This window comes from Eurosta solidaginis, chromosome 3 (genome assembly GCF_040869045.1).
Source record: "Eurosta solidaginis isolate ZX-2024a chromosome 3, ASM4086904v1, whole genome shotgun sequence".
NCBI classification, from domain to species: domain Eukaryota; kingdom Metazoa; phylum Arthropoda; class Insecta; order Diptera; family Tephritidae; genus Eurosta; species Eurosta solidaginis.
In genome coordinates, this window is record NC_090321.1 from 285,586,313 (window position 1) to 285,592,312 (window position 6,000).

Genomic DNA, 6,000 nt, shown 5'->3' on the forward strand with positions numbered 1-6,000 from the left:
GACAATTGGGGTTGGAGAAGCTACATATTGCGCTGGCAACCTGAAGGGTTGCGCTACACAGCCCCTTGAATCTGGTATTTTAGTCGTCGACAGGCATACCTACCGCGGGTATATTCTGATCCCCTAACCCGCTGGGGTGACGTTGTGTGCTCCCGCTACTGGGAGTGATTCAGCTATAATATCTAGAAGCAGCAATTGGCATAAGGCCTAGAAAGCTTCTAGGTCCTCATTTTTTGATAGGGTTTTTCAGTTTGGTCGTTAAATAAACTTCTGGGAACACTAGGGACTCATTCAGTCTCTCTGAGGTCCTCATGGACCGGCAAGATCAACCTAACCATACAGACCAATTCCAACTATTTTTTCTCGCGGTGATTTTATTCTCATTTAAAAAGGTATTAAAATAGTAATAAACTCGGTAAGGTTATTTATAATTGGCGTGATAATTAAACGTTCTAAATTAATATTTTTCCTATTAACCGTCGGTAAGGTGCCCCTTGTAGTTATTAAAACCACTTTTTATTTAGATTAACCCTTTCATTGGGTTTGCCCAATATAATGGACACATCTTCAAAAAATTGTAAAAATTACTTTGCTTAATATTTTTAGAATTTGCTTTATAGCAAGCCTTGAAATAGAATGTTGTCAACGTAGTAATCGTTGATTTAAAAAAAGTGAAATTTTGCCAGTTTTATTTGCGGTTTTCTGGCAAACTGAAGCATTTTTTTTTTGTGTGTGTTGCTATTTTAAAGGTTTAACCAAAAAAAAAAAGAGGTTAAAACTCTTTATGTGCTTTGTAAATTGATCTCTTTGGTAAAATATTATATAATGTTATGTTTGTCGGGTGTTAGCCGTAGCTCAATCTTTATTAAACATAAAATAACATACAATTTACAGGTCATAATTACATAAAAAACAAATAAATATATAAAGTCTTACCGCGTATTTAATTACCAGTTGTTGGATGTTGGGCAGACAGAAAAGGAATATGTAACGTTATGTCCTTTGACACTTATTTAATTAGCGATGTCACATACATATTTAAATGAACGGCACAATACAATAGTAGATACTTATACAAATACATTTGACAAGTGAACATTTTCGGAATTTAATCTACAATTAAGGGTTGCCAACATCCCTTTTTCTTTTAGATAAGATGGTAATCTGGAGTCCAAGCTGGAGGTCTCTTGCCTCTCGTTGATCTTCTTAACTCTTGAGAAACTGCAGGTGGTTCAGTAGTTGACTCTCGAGCATCTTAGGTTTATCATTGCTAACTGCTGTTAATGATTCGTTAACAGGAATTTCTATATTCGGAGACTGTGTCTGTTCCTCGGCTGGATTACTTAGCGTTGACTCTTGCCCTGTGGCAATGTCACTTTCTTGAACTTTTGAATTGGTTGAATCGGAATTCGAAGTTGTTGGCTTAGGTGGAAGCTCAAAATAATCATATAAAATATCCAATGTGTTGTTTGGTGTTTTTACGAATCTTGGTCGAAGCTGGTTTGAATGAGATTTTACTGCTCTAAATATATCAGAGTTTTCGATTTTAACCTCGTAGTTAACTTTGCCTAGAACCTTTATGATTGTTCCGGGTGCCCAATAAGATTGGTTAAGTTTATATAACTTTGCGTAAACTAGATCTCCAACTTCATAATTTCTTTCTTTAGCTCCATGTCGCTTATTAAACTGTTGTTCCATGTGTTCGTTACGTGACTCATTGGATGGCTTAAATTTTAAGCATGTCGAACTCTGTACGTAGTCTTCTCCCAACGAATAATTCAGCTGGAGATTTCCCTTGCGGTGCATTGCGATTGGGTGTGGTGCGATATGTTTGCAAAAACGTTTGTAAAATTTGGGTTGGCGTTCCCGCGTCCTCCAATTTCTTTAAAGCTCGCTTAAGTGTGTCCACAAACAGTTCCGCTTGACCGTTCGACTGCGGGTGATACGGCGCTGTGAATGTATGAGCGATACCATGACTTTTGCAAAAATCCGCAAACATTTTACTGGAAAATTGTGTACCATTATCGCTAACAATTAGCTCAGGATTTCCAAACTGTGATGTAAAATCTGAAATGCACTCTAAAATCTTTAATGATGTGATCGACTTAATTTGATATATTTGAGGCCATTTCGAGTATGCGTCGATTATTACCAAATAGTAAATTTGATTAACCGGACCTGCAATATCAATATGAATGCGCTGCATCGGATGCTCTGCATTACGCCATGAAGAAAGAGTTGTTTTTGGTAATATTTTAGCAACAGTTGCACATTTTTCACATGATTGAATATACTGCTTTATATCCTCATCTATACCCGGCCAGTATACATAACTTCGTGCTAGCGCTTTTGTGCGTTCAATTCCTTGATGACCTTTATGCAGTTGCTTTAGGATTCGATTGCGAAAACACTTGGGAATAACTAGACGATCTTTTAGCATGATGCAATGTTCAACCATACTCAGACTATCACAATGTGTATAGAAATCGTTGCCGATTGTGTTCGGCCACTTACCAGTCTTCACGTGTTTTATAACATCTTGTAAAAATGCGTCTTGCATTGTCGCTTTTTGTACCATCTGAAAAGTAATTGGTAGAAATTCTATGGCATCAATTGTAATTTGCTTAATATCACGTTCAAGCCTGCAACTTGCTATGACTGTTTCTTCATTAGGTTTTGATGTGCTTCTAATAAGACGTGAAAGTACATCAGCTGCACCAAATTCATTGGTAGGTACGTATTCTAAAATAAAATCATATGACATCAACGTTAAGGCCCATCGCTGAAGGCGGTTTGCAGAGTGTGCCGGAATCCCCTTATTACCAAATATGGCAAGTAATGGCTTATGATCTGTATGTAAATAAAATTCAATTTGCGAATAATTCTTCTCAGCTTGTGTCAGAGCTCTTGCAGTATGCGCGATTGCTTTTTCACTACCATCTGCATACAAGTGACAAATATATGCACCTAGACCCACGTTAGGAGCGTCCGCTGCTACCTTGATTGGCAGTTTGGGATCGTAGTGTGTTAGTAAGAGATCTGATGAAAGACGTTTTTTAAATTTATCGAAGTTATTCTGGCATTGTGTGAACCAGTTCCACTGTGCATTCGGTTTTAGTAAATTATCCAAAGGGTTCCTAAGAACGCGCATCCCTCGGATAAACTTTCCGTAATAATTTATGGCACCTAAAAACGATCTTAATTCGCTGACATCTTTCGGTGGTGGAAGTTCCAAAATTTTGCTGATTTTATTCTTATCTGGCCTTACGCCTTTCTGATCGATGTGATATCCCAAATACGTACAAGATTGTTGAAAGAATTTACATTTATTGAAATTGACCGTAATGTTGTGGAGTTTAAAACGTTCAAAAAGTTTAATTACTGCGCTTATATTTTCTTCTTTAGTTTTAGTAGCTACAACAACATCATCTAAATAGGGAAATACTCCAGAGAGTCCCGAAAGTAATGATTCCATAACAAGCTGAAACGCTCCGGGTGCAGATTTAACTCCTGGTGCTAAACGATTGAATGTATATAACCCGCGATGTGTGTTGATTACGAGAAGTTTTTTTGTTTCCTCGTCCACTTATATTTGCATATAAGCATTGTTTAAATCGACTATAGAAAAATATGAACAGCCGTTGAAATTAACAAAAATTTCGTCTGGTAGTGGCAATGGAAATGTGTGAGGCTCAAGCTGTGCGTTGAGGCCTGTAGAATAGTCACCACAGATACGAATATTACCTGAAGCTTTTTTGACTACCACGATTGGAGCTGACCATTCGGAGAAATTGACTGGAGTAATAATACCGTCATCTTCTAATCTTTTCAATTCCCTTTCGACTTGTTCTCTTGCTGCATAAGGTATTGGTCTTTTTGGGCGAAACACCGGCACCGCTTGAGGCTTAAGCTGTAAGTGAACTTTGTATGCCATACAGTGACCTATTTCATCTCTGAAAACAGTTGGAAACATCTGACGTAAATTCGGTTCGACTAATCGACTGCTAGTTTGGATGCTTCTGCATGAAGTGTAATTAGTGATGGGAGTGTCCTAAAGATCAAACAGAGAAATTATGTCTGTGCCTAACAAATTTAGGTTAGTAGAAACTGTGATGGGTTGCTCGCTTGTTTTTTCCATTCACCACGACATTCGCATCAAATTCGCCAGCTATTGAAAGTGGATTTGCTGAAGCGTCGCGAATTGATTTTCTAACCGAACGTAATTGTGGACTGCCTATGCTGGCCCAGTTTTGTTTGGAAATAATGGTGATATCCGACCCGGTATCGTGTTGCAATTTAACTGTTGTGTTGTTAATTTGTATTGCCACGAAACGTCGATTTTTAGCACCATTACCACACATTGTAAATACGCTTTTGATTGATTTACGCGTTTTCTTACTCGTTTTCTTCGTACTAGCATTTTTCGTTTTACGTTCCGAAAAGCACGTGCAATACCCTTCTTTATGTCCGACTTTACCGCATTGAGTACATTTGTGGTTACTGAAATTACAATCACGCACGAAATGCATACCTCCGCATTGCCAACAAGGTCTACTTGGAGTTGACTTGCTAGGTAATTTACTTTGTTTATGCTGAGCTTGTGAAACTGCTTGAACCTTGGATTGCTGTTCAGCTACGACAGCATCACTTTTCAAATTTCTAATATGCTGAATTTCCGCGACTAAATTATCTAGTGTTAGTGGTCTATCTACAGTTTCAGAGTCGAGCATGCTTAAAAGTCGAGCGCGAAGATCTTCATCACGTGTCGATTGAATACCCTGAACGAACATCAAGCATTTAAAATTATCATCCGTGCAATTCTGTAGCGAGAAATTTTCACATAACCTATTTACTCGAGCTGCATACGTCACAATGTCTTCATTTTCTTCGCGTACATTTCGCATACATTTTACTCTCGTACTAAAGTGTGATTCTTTCTTACCAAACAATTTTTTTAATGTAGCAATTGTGTCTTCAAAATTTAAATCGCGTGGCTGTGCAGGCAAAATGTAGTCCCGGTATTTATCGAACACATTTGTGCTTACCTTGCGTAAAAGCAAACGTACCTTAGCAGCATCGTCTAATAATGCAGCATCAACTGTGAAGTTATCTTCATAGCGCACATACCATTTGGCAAAGGTTTGTCCTTCTTCCGCATCATAGCAAAATTCACGAATACCTTTCGAAATTGTTTCCATAATAGCCTCGGAACTGCCCGTTGTGCTTTGTGTTGCATTCCTACCATTTTGCTCATTTGGAAATGTTGCAGCGATCAACCGCTCCAATAGTTGTTTTTGTTGATCTGCGTTTCTTGTTGCCGCGCCAGAAGTGTTGCTACCACTTGCTCCAATGGGTTTGTCATTTTGGTACTGCTTTTATTAAGAGCCTTTTATCTCGTCGCCACTGTTATGTTTGTCGGGTGTTAGCCGTAGCTCAATCTTTATTAAACATAAAATAACATACAAATTACAGGTCATAATTACATAAAAAACAAATAAATATATAAAGTCTTACCGCGTATTTAATTACCAGTTGTTTGATGTTCGGCAGACAGAAAAGGAATATGTAACGTTATGTCCTTTGACACTTATTTATACATTAGCGATGTCACATACATATTTATATGAACGGCACAATACAATAGTAGATACTTATACAAATACATTTGACAAGTGAACATTTTCGGAATTTAATCTACAATTAAGGGTTGCTAACATATAAATAACACACTTGTACCGGTATCATTCTAATACAGTGTAAGGTAAGTAAACTAGGACTGCTTATGTCCTGTCCATTATAATGGACAAAAGCAATCAACGGTTGTTATTCAGTACTTTTTTTATTGATTTTTTTTTAATTTTTTCGTAAGTTTTGTTGCAACTTCTATGTGTTTCAATTACATTATTTAATTTATTTATATACATATTTATGAAGTAATATGTGTCATAAGTGGAAAGTGTCTTCCAACGATTAGCTCTCTGATGGATCGGGCGCTTCGGG

At 37.4% G+C, this 6,000-nt stretch overlaps 1 protein-coding gene across 1 annotated transcript in view; it reads right to left on the reverse strand.

Annotated features, from left to right (window-relative positions):
* The window catches only part of ACOX1 (acyl-CoA oxidase 1), a 44,483-nt gene extending 38,957 nt beyond the window's left edge, over nt 1-5,526 (reverse strand). The window contains exons 1-2 of the transcript XR_010951399.1: nt 5,515-5,526; nt 937-5,438 (exon numbers count right to left, since the gene is read on the reverse strand). The gene's annotated coding sequence lies outside the window, so the exon portion shown is untranslated. The remainder of the gene's footprint in view (nt 1-936; nt 5,439-5,514) is intronic.
* Nucleotides 5,527-6,000: the final 474 nt, after the last annotated feature.